At 54.2% G+C, this 10,969-nt stretch overlaps 1 long non-coding RNA gene across 1 annotated transcript; it reads left to right on the forward strand.

Moving 5' to 3' along the window:
* The first annotated feature begins 705 nt into the window (after nucleotides 1-705).
* On the forward strand, nucleotides 706-7,422 carry LOC101416276 (uncharacterized). The gene is made up of 3 exons (XR_002794068.2): nucleotides 706-829; nucleotides 3,548-3,667; nucleotides 6,551-7,422. It is a non-coding gene; the product is annotated as an uncharacterized lncRNA (long non-coding RNA).
* The last annotated feature ends 3,547 nt before the right edge of the window (nucleotides 7,423-10,969 follow it).

The raw sequence follows: 10,969 nt of genomic DNA on the forward strand, positions 1-10,969 counted from the left end.
CTACACATCAGAGAGAGATAAAATTCCTACAGGACAAAGAAACATCTGCTCCTGCAGCATCCATCCCAAGAAACTGTAACTCCCTAACCCACTACCTTCTAGTCACTATCAGGGAAAAGTTCCACCTCTAGGGCTTCTATTGGCCCCTGCGCTTCACTTGGACCCTCAACCCCCTCCCACCAACTATCATTCCCCCGCCTAGGAAAGTTCTGTATAAATTCAAGTTCCCCCCTTCCAAGGGGGGGCTGAAGTCTCTCCTCAGGCCCCCTCCATTGGGAGAGCTTCTCAGTAAATCTTCCTTTGTCTATAGTCATTTCAGTCTCCATGTCCCAATAAGCGTATTTTCTCCAACATGTAGGGAGCAGGGCGTATGGGATTCCCCTTTATTTTTAATGTAACATTTATGCAATCTAAGTATCTTTCTAAAAATAAATAAATAAATATATTAAATAAATAAAATGGGTTAAGAAAAAAAAAGAAATGAGGGGAATGGAGGTGGGAAAAGAGAACAAGAGAGAAATTCAGAGAGATGAAGCAGAGAGAGGGGCCAGAATGAGATGCGGAGGGCGGTGGAGCAAAACTAAGTCAAAGAATCACGAGCAAGGCTCAGGCAGGAAAGGTCTGAGCAAGCAAGTGGAGGAGGAGTTGGAGAGGGCAGGAGGGCGGGATTCAGACAAGCTGGGATTCCTCGGGATTTCACACAGCTTGTCCCAGGCTGAGCCAGCCTGAACAGGCCCCTTTCGGTCTGTAGCCTGTTTCCTCCTGTGTTCCGAGTGAATAATGATGGCTGCTTCTTCCCATCCCCATCCCACCGACTCCTCTGGCTCTGGTGAGACCCCTGGATGGGCCTTTGGGAGCCTGGCTGAGAGTCGCTGTGCTGCTCCTGGAAATGGAGGCGTTTTTTAATCCCCTCATCAGCCTGGCAGGCTCTGCAGCCTCCCTGATTTGGCTCCCACGAGCCCCAGGGCCTGTGACAGGGCCTGCGGGGCGGGGGGGGGGGGGGGGGGGGGGGGGGGGACACACCTGTGAGTCGAGGGCTCTGTCCAGCCGGGGGGGCCCTTCACCTTCTTTTCCAAATGGAAAGGCTGGTTCCGGGCTGTGGGCTCTCCACCACTCGATCCCCCAAAAGCTGTCGGTCGACAGGGGCCTTCCCTTTACCGCAGCCCCCACCCCAGGGCTTTGGGGATGCGGGAGGGGTTGGCAAGGAGGCAACTGTGGGACAGAAGTCCTAGAACCCAGATGGAGGTGGCCCACATTTCTCCTCTCTTCCCTAAGTGTGAAAAGCCCATAAAACAATTAGGGCCCCCGGGCTGCCCCCCTGCCGGGAAGGGCGGGTGCTTGTGCCCTGTTAAGTGCAATCCGCGCAGATAAGGGGTCCGCTGGCAGCTGTGGGTGGAGATAGGCAGCCCATAAACCTGGGTCACCAGCAGGGCGCGGGGTGAAGAGGTGAGCGGGAGGAGGGCCACCGCGCCCTGTCCCGAGCGACTCGGGCTGGAATTCTGACCTGGGTGGGGGAGAGCGGCAGGCACCCTCATCAGCGCGCACCTTCCCGGGCTCCGCCCTGGAGCTTGGCTGGGAAGAGGAGGGCTGGGCTGGCCCAGGCTTGGGGAAGGTGGCTGGCGAGTGAGAGTTAGAGGTTAGCCCACCTTTCGCCAACAGCCAGGTCATTAAGCCTGAAAGCACAGGTACGGCTGAGAGCGGTGGTCAAGGTAGGTGCTGACGTAGAACCCGGGTTCTGCTTGCCGAGCCGTGCGCCCAGGGACAGAGTTCCGTCTACCTGGAGGACGTACCTTCTTCTAAGTCACAAAAATGTGCCCTATGGGCTTGTGGCAGTCCTGAACGTGACGCTTTCTAGCTCAGTGGCCTCGGTCAACTTAGAGAACCTGAGCCTCGGTGTTTTCCTCATAGAAACGGGGCTCGTCAGTGATGATGTGAGGCTGAGCTGAGAAAACACACCTCCAGTGCCAAACGCAGCAGCTGGTCCTCGGCAGCTCCGGCCTGTGAGAGTGGATTTCCTCCTGCTCCTCCCCACCCGGGTCTCTCTTGGAGACGTGCTCGTTAGTACTCGGGGCTGGCAATGACCTCGCTCTCCGTGGTAACTCTGCCCTTACAGACCATCTGCCGGGGGGGAACCTCCCCGCACCCCCATGCCCACTTCCTGCTGACACTGTCCTAGAATCCCACTCTCTCCTTAGAACACTCACCCAAGGTAGCACGTGCGGCTTCCGTGTTCTGACAGGGAAGCTGAGAGAGCAGCTGAAGGCTGGGTGAAGATGCCACACAGTAATTCCACGAGTGGACTTTCGCTGTTGCACGTTAATTAACCCGAGGACTTGCCAAAGGTCGGGTTCTCTCCCGAAGGGTTTCCGCATTCTCTCTCCATCTAAGTTCTTCTATTTGCCATTGGAGACACAAAGATTCTGAAGAATGGGCATGGAATTCTGAGCCTTCGGCTGGAAGGCCCTGGAGAGATCATGAGGTGCCATTACAAGGGCACGTGTACGACGTCTCCGGCCTTATCCAATTACCACATTCTTGAACGCACTTGCTGCCCATTTCCCACAGTGCTGAGAACAAGTTGCTAACAGCTTTCTCAGGGATATAATCACCCCAATTTTAGAGCTGGAGAGGCCCTGAAAAGTGCCAATTGGGACTCACCGAGTGGCAGCGCACCTGCCTGCAAGCTCCTGGTGTGTTCCGAGGTATTCATTCTTGATCAAGTCTCATCTTCCAACCTCGCCATCACAGGCCTTCTGTTTCTTAGAATTGGGAGAACAGGAACGCTTCTAGGAAATCTGGAGCAGGGCTTTCTCTCCATTGGCCCCTGCTCCCAAGTCAGCAGTCGACGCCCTACTGCCCACTGGACTCTCCAGCTCGTCTATCTGAGAGCTCCCTCCGTGTCTGGCCCTTTGCTGTGTTCAGAGAAGGCAGAGATTAGTAAGATCAAGACGAATAAAAATAAGAGTGGTGGAAATGCAAGTGAAGGAGGCCAACAAGTAAATAGAAAATGAGGGAAACAGCTACCATGGAAAAGCTGCACGTGTAAAGGGAAGGTGGAGGAAAGGCAGGCAGGGGGACTCGTGGCCTTTGACCATGGAGAGAGTTTCTTTTAAGACGGTCATTTTACAGATCGGTGTGAGACCTAGAGAGGGAAAATGGCCTGCCCAAGGTTGCCCAGAGAGGCAGAGACAGAGCAGGGACTAGAACCCCGAACCCCTGAGGACAAGTTTGGGTTCTCTTTGTTCTACAAATGGTTCTTAATTGTTGAGTCCCCTTCTTTCCAGTGCACAGCTACAACCTGGTATGGTGAAAAAGAGCACTGGGGTGTGGGAAGAGGGGGCTAGAGCCCGGAATGTGAGTGTTGGCTCTCTGCTCTGTGACCTTGAGTGAGTTGCTTCACCTCTCTGAGGCTTCTTTTGCTCATCTGTTGTTCATCTACCAGAATTCAGCTCCTTTAGGGCAGGGATGGTGGCTCATTTGTCCTTTCCCATGGCTGATCTGGGGGACTTAAAGGGGAAAAATAACTGACACCCCCTTCCTTACCCAGACTCTAAGCCAGTTGAGAAGTACCTAGAACGCCACCTCCACTGACCTCGGTTAGAGCCCCACCTTCTGCACGGAGCGACCCCCGGGAGCCTGAACTCCACGTACTCTCGTGGGCAGCCTGGTGAGCTTGTTGCCTCGATCCGTTCAAATCTCGCGTGGTTACGTAACTGCTCGTGTGCTTCCGTCTTCCTTGACCTGTTAGTGTGCGAGCTCCTGTCACTCATTCATTCACTGAACTAATCTCTCTCGAGCATCACTATGTACTAGGCACTGAGATACAGGGATAACAACAAGATAGCCCCTGTCCTCCCTGAGCCCACATTCTGGTGCCAAAAAAAAAAGGACATGTAACCAGCAATTGCCATAAAATGTCATTAGACCCTCCCATAAAGTACAAGAAGTTACCCTAGGACCAGCTAGCACATCCCTCTTTAAGCTGAAGCATGAGCAAGAGTGAGCCAGGAGAAGGAGCTGAGATAGGAAGGGGAGCAGGGGAAAGGGGCAAAGACGGGGAACGGCATTCCTGCCTGAAGGAACAGCAAGTGTAAAGCCTCAGGGGCAGAAGGGAGCAGGTGTTCCCAAGTGGCTGAACGTGGCCCAGGGGGCAGGAGCAGCAGGCTGCATGGGGCACACTGAGAGGCTGCTGCCATTAGTGAAGGCCCAGACTGCCTGGGTTCAAATCCTACCGCCGCCCCCTGCGAGCTGCCACCTCGAGCTCCGTGACTCATTATCCGAGTGCCTGCTTTCCCATCCATAAAATGGGCTCAGTCCTAGCGCTCATCTCAGGGGTTGTTAGGATTAAGTGAGTTAAAACATGCAAAGCCCTTAGAACACTGCCTGGCACATAGTAGGTGCTCAAAAACATTAGATGTTGTTGCTGCTGTTTCTGCTATTATTCTAATATCTGCATGCTGCCCCAGTGGGACTCTTCAGTGGTCACCTACCACAGGGTATGGCAGAGTGCTGGACAAGTGTCAATTACCAAGACCTCGCAGTCTAGGGCCCCCGAATCACACGCGACGAGCCGTGGTGATCAGCAGGGCAGGTGCCGCTTCAATGCATTCCTATTGCCGCAGCAATCGGGCCTTTTAAAGCCGTTTGCCTCATCTTCTCCCCATCTCCCAACAGGTGGTGAGGCTGAATGCAGCACATTCAGAATGTGCAGAAAACCCAAAAGAGGGATTGTTTAGGAGACAGTCTGGGCTGGCTAATTGACACGGGGCGCGTTTGTAGACTGCGATGTGGCTCTCCCGAGAGCCTGGGAATTCTGGGTAATCAGCACTCACCTGTCAATGGATATGCCCAGTACTAGGCACTGGGGACCCCTGGAAAAATAAGCCAAGCTCCTGCCTGCAGCGGCCCCAGAGGCCCGAGTTAGCGAGGAAGAAAGCAGGCAGGTGTATGGGCAATCGCGGCCCCCCACGACAGGTTTCTGAGAGCAGGATCGCCAGGGTCCACAGGAGTGCAGGACGAGCTTGCTGAGCCACAGGAAGTGACACCTAGGCCAGGTGTGGGCAGGTGAGGGTGCGCCAGGTGGGGAAAGGAGAAAGGACACTCCAAGCGGAGGAGAGTGCCTGAGTCCCATCTGCACAGGCAGTGGCACCAAGACACACCCAGGCCACAGAGTCCCCTCAAGTCCCCTCTCCTGGGAGAGCAGCCCAGTGGTCACTGGACTGTCCACCTGGCTCTGGGCACTGTCCAGTGCCCTCACATTGGAGATGTGTGCTCTTCCCTGCTGGCCAATCACCCAGACCTCCTTCCAAGGGGGGCTCCAGGGACACCGCCTCTGGGAGGCCTTCCCTGATCCTTCCAGGCAGACCTGTCCAGACCTCTCCCAGGGCACTTCTGCCATGCAGGAGAATTGATTCTCTGTTTCTGCACCTGACCATGAGCTCCTTGAGGGCAGGGACTGGGCTTCATTCAGCACAGCACAGTGTGTCGGACCCAGAAGGTACACAACTAATAGCAACCACCACCACAGCCGTGACTGACATCTGCTGGGACCAGACGTCATGCTCAGGGCCAGCCTCAGAAGAGTCCTGTGAGGCCGTGCGATAAGTGTGCCCATGTTACAGATGAAGAACTGAGGCTCAAACAGACTTGTCAAAAGTGAGGCAGCCAGTACATTGCCTGATCCCAGCGCATGGGCCTTAGCCACTAAACATCTCGCTGCGAGAGGGGGTAAATATGAATTGAATTGAAATGAACTGATAAGAAAAGGGGGGACAAAGTGGTAGGTGACTATGAAGGGAAAAGCTCCAGGAAATGAGATTTCAAATGGAGGAAGGGCTAAGGTTAGAAACCGCTGCCCTTCCGGTTTTATTAGTGCTGATCCCAGTGTCTGGTGAGGTGACGGCTCAATAAACGTGTTCACCCTGAACTTGAGTTAGCAGATGATCCTGGGTAGCCGGAATGCAAACTGCATGGAAGCGAATAGCAGGAGAAGGGTCCAGAAAGGCAAGCTGGGGCCAGTCAGGAAGGGCCTGCAATGCCAGGCTAGAGGCTTGACTTGAAACAGGATCGGGGGAAGAATTCACGAGAGATGTTCCAGAAGGACCCTCTTTGGGAAAGGCAGGGACCTAGACAGCATGGCGTTGGCACACAAGGGCAGGAATTTCACTCCCCCTCCCAATGAGGGGACGTCGGGAGAAAGGGCATCGCCCCGTGGAGAAGCAAGGCTGTGACACCCCTTGGGCTGCCTTTTGCTAGTGGGCAGGATGGGTCCACCCCTAACCTTTGTGGGGCCTGGGGCGAGAGTGTAAATGGAGGCTCAGAGAGCACACGCAGTACGGCCCCTCCGACAGGGCCCAGGCCTCGGGGGACCCCACGCTCTCCCGTGCCTCCTCCAGGTTCTAAGCCCCCTCCAGTGCCTGAGACCAGCTGGGGCCAACCAGCCTGGAGCGGCACCCCAGGGCCGGGCAGGGTCCCACATGGCCCTCAGTCCCCGTTTCCCTCTTTTGGGGCACTCTGTTTCTCGTTGCCCATTGCCTTCACGTTCTCTCAGGGAAGATGAGCTTCCTCCGTGCAACAGAAAACATGGCTCCAGGATGCCCCAGGTGAGCGACGCATCACCCCTGCCAACACCTGCTTGGGGAGGAAGGCTTCTGACAGGTCTGGCTTGGATCTTATGCCCAACCTGTGGCCCACTTGGACCACAATCCCAAGCCGTGGATGGGGATTGTTACTGGGAGGAACATGAGCAGAAGAGATGTATGCACTGGGGAATCTATGCATCCCCAAGTTATGTCTGCCCCCACCGCCAAGGAGCCTCTCGTCCTGACGATGCGATTCAGCCATCTCCACTATGGCCAGCTCTCCCAGCTGGTAATGAAGCCTGGGCAGCATTTGACAGGCTTTTCCAGCTCCACCCAGAGGCGACCTCCCCAAGAAAGCTGGGATTGTTGTTGTTGTTACCAGTTTGCAGACAGAGCCACTCAGGCCCAAGAAGGTTAAATACCTTGACAGTGAGAGGTCACCAGGAAAATTGTCTGCATCTGGGGTCCAAGCGAGCAGTCTCTGCTGACGCTTTGTTCAGAGCTCAGCCCTAGTCCACGGGGCTCGGGGAGGCCTTTGGCCATTCCCGGAATTTCCTGAGGAAAATGCTTCCTGGAGCGGCTGGCCTGGTTTTTGGAGAAGCAAGTGAGGAGGGGCCATCGTGACCCCTGCACCCCCCTCCACCTCGGCCTGCTCTTCCCTGGCACACGCCTGGCACAAGGCAGGGCTGAGGGGGGTGAGGACTGGCAACCATTGAGCTCCCACTGTGTACCATAGCCCTACCTCCAGGATTTCATATTACAAGTGCTTTCAAAATTGGTGTTGACCTATTACAGTAATGAAAGGCAAAACATCAGAAAAAAAATTGTTCATATTTTTCGTTTTTTAATACTCCAATTTTTTTACTTTATTTTAGTTTTTCTAAATTATTATATTTTTCTTTCTAATATTTAAACCTATCATTACTATTTCATTTTCCTATTCATTGAACTTGGCAAGATATTAGGCTTCATTTTTGAAGAAGTTTTAGATCACAGAGGGGTTCAACTATGGCAGGGGAGGAGCATTAGGGTGGGGTGTCACTGATGAGGGATGCACAGGAGGGAGTTTGCCTGAGCAGGCATATAGGGTATATAGATATGTTCAGATGTTCATTGGGTATTGACATAGTGGGTAGAGATTCACACACGACAACTGAGGGAGTGCTGGGTTCCCATCCTGGGAGCTCTGCCACATTCTCCAGTTGAGCTCTGCAACAATCCCCCAAGTGCAAAAGCAATGACCAGTGAAGAAGGACGGTTCAATGATGGACCCTTGATACTGATAACTATGCTTATGAGCCTGTTGTGCCTGAAATTCCAACTTGGCCTAGAGCTGCAGGGTTCCTAAGAGTTACCTCCTGAGAGTATCCGTGTTGCTCAAATGTGGCCACTCTCTAAGCCAAACTCAGCATGTAAATGCATTACATTCTCCCCAGCATGGGACATGACTCCTAGGGATGAGCTTCCCTGGTACCAAGGGATTACTACCAAGCACCAGCTGGTGATTCAAGAAAAAGACCTTGAATAAAAGATGGAAATGGTAAAGACAAATGAGTTTATATGGCTAAGAGACTTCAAAATGAGTCAGGAGGTCATCAGAGGGATTGCTCTTATGCATGTCTCATCAGGATCTCAGAGACAACCAACACAGATACAACGCCAGGTAGTGGTGATCCTGAGGGCCATGGAGACACTCAGGTCCTACAGTCATGGCAAATGGCTCCAGAGTTCAGTGCCTTGCCACTGGGCCCTACTTTGGAATTTGTGCTTCTGAGTGTAATTGAGTTGGACTCAGATGTGACTTCTACGCATGCCTTTTCTGTCCCTTTTTTTGCAGGGTGCTGGTTGGTGCTGGGGTTGGTGTATGCCCAGGAGACTTGAATCTCTGGTCTATCCATGTGCCAGCTGGGCCCTGAGCCTCAGCAGTGTTGCAGTACTTACTCTCCACTTTGTTGGACTTACCCAGGTCAGCTGATAGAGAGGTGAGGATGGACAACCACCACACCACCACACCGGAAGGCATGAGAGTCCCATCCACCAGCCATGCAGAATCTAAGCCCCCTTTCAATTTAGAGGTTAAGTGGACATCACCATCCCAGGGTCCTCAGGATGGAGGAATAAAATATTGATTAGAGTGGACTTACCGGTACTCTACTATAGAATTATTATGACTCTAGCAATGGAAGAAACTGTATCATTAATGTGAGCACAGTGGCCATGGGAAGGGAGAGGGAGGAAGAGGTGTGATATGGGGGCATTTTTGGGACTTGGAGTTGTCCTGAATGATATTGCAGGGACAGATGTAGGACATTATATACCCTGCCATAACCCACTGAATGGACTGGGAGAGAGTGTAAACTACAATATAAACTATAATCCATGCTGTGTAGCATACTCCAAAACGTATTCATCAATTGCAATGAATGTACCACACTAAAAAAAATAAAATAAATTTAAAAATTGGTGTTGAATGATACCAATAATACAAGAATCTCAGTAAAAATTCTAAATCATTGCAGAGAAAATTCAAAGTGCTTTTGAGTACCATACCCAGTCTCTGTCCCCATAACCACTGGGAAGTTTGACCGGCATCTTCCAGTCTCCATTAATGTATGTACACAGAGGCTCCACAAGGAGAGCTGCCCTGCGTGAAAAAAGCGCAGCCTGCCCAGGAGTGGCACCGCACACATGGAGAGCTGATGTGGCAAGATGATGCAACAAAAAAGAAACAGTTTCCCAGTGTCTCAGGACAACGCAAGCGGACACAGAACACAAAGTGAATGGACACAGAGAGCAGACAATGGGGAAGGGGGAAGGGGAGAGGAATAAATAAATCTTTAAAAAAAATTCTAACTGATTTAAAAAATCAGTGCCCATAAAGAACATTGCTTTTGACGGGACTACGGATTTATGAAAACTGTTGAAATTTTCTGTGTCCATTAATTTTTTCAGAAGGGTTATTATCAGAAAATGAGCTGAAGGCATGAAGTATGTCAAAAAGGAAGTGAAGCCTTGGGGATGGACTTGCAAGTGGCGGCGTAGACTGTGCGTCATCCAGAGGACCACCTCCAGATCACTGGCTCTTTGAAATCCCATTCTGGAGAGTCAAGGGAAGCAGAGGCCAGCGTGTCTCCAGTAAAGAGGGCAGGAGAGAGGAGAGAGGAGAGAGGGAGGAGGAGGAAACCTGTACCGGCAGACAGCTGGCCTTCATCTGGGCCACAGCTGGGTCTCCACCAGCTTCACCTGGGAGGCCCTGACACCAGGTTGTGTCTACACAGTGTGGCCTCCCGAGAACCACTCATTCCCTCCACAGTGGGTGTGGCAGGCTGAAAAGTGCCGCCCCCCCCAAAAAAAAAAAGATAGCCACGTCAAGCTCCTGGAACCTGTGGATGTCCCCTAACTTGGAAAGGGGGACTTTATAGATGATTAAATCAAGGCTCTTGAGAGGAGGCGCTTACGCTGCATTCTCTGGGTGGGCCCTGAATCCGGTGACAAAAGTCCCTGGGAGAGAAGAGCAGAGGGAGATTTGAAACAGACCCCCAGAAGCGAGGCAACGTGGAAATTGAGGGAGACCTTGCAGGGGTGCATCCACAAGCCCCTCAGCACCAGGGCAGCCGCGGTCCCCAGAACCCGGGAGACAGGCAGGGCACGGTGCTCCCCCAGCCCCCGGGGCCAGCAGGCTTCCTTCCAGGAGCCCAAGGTGGCCTCAGATCCTTCCCGCCGGGACCTGCAGCCAGCCGGTACCGAGCCGGCAAGGATAACCCGGCTCCCCTGCTTCGAGCAGCGACTTCCGCTCCAGGGCTCAGGAAGGCAGCGCGGGGAGCGGACCCCGGAGAGCCAGCGCGGGGAGCGGACCGGGAGAGCCAGCGCGGGGAGCGGACCAGGAGAGCCAGCGCGGGGCCGCGCTCCTTCCGCTGTGCCTGGCCGCGGGCGCACTGGAGCCGCCAGCCGCTGCCGGGCGCAGCAGCGGGGTCGCTCGCTCGCCAGCCCGAGGGCCGGGGCCGCCCACTGCCCTGCCGGGCGCGGGGACCCCGTCCCCCCCGCAGCGCTCAGCGAGGGCTCCAAGTAGCTGCCGCCGCCGCGGCGCCCGCGCGCCCTTCGCCAGGCTCCACGGGCTAGTGCTGATGGTCTCGAGGCTTTCCCTAACTTGGGAGACAAATTAACAGGCACCCAAGGTGCACGGGGGGAGTGCGGGAAGGACCCCCGAACAGGCTGCCGCCGTCGCGCAGCTCTTTCCAGCCCTCTCTGACAGCTGGCGATCACCGCGCCCCTGCAGTCGCCGCCGCGGGGAGGTGGAGAAAGCCCACAGTCCTGCGGGCCCGAGGACACCCCCCACCCGAGCCCCGGCAGGCCAGGCCTCTTCTCCCACCCTCCGCTGCCTCCTGAGC

The sequence above is a fragment of the Dasypus novemcinctus genome, chromosome 12 (genome assembly GCF_030445035.2).
Source record: "Dasypus novemcinctus isolate mDasNov1 chromosome 12, mDasNov1.1.hap2, whole genome shotgun sequence".
Taxonomy (NCBI): domain Eukaryota; kingdom Metazoa; phylum Chordata; class Mammalia; order Cingulata; family Dasypodidae; genus Dasypus; species Dasypus novemcinctus.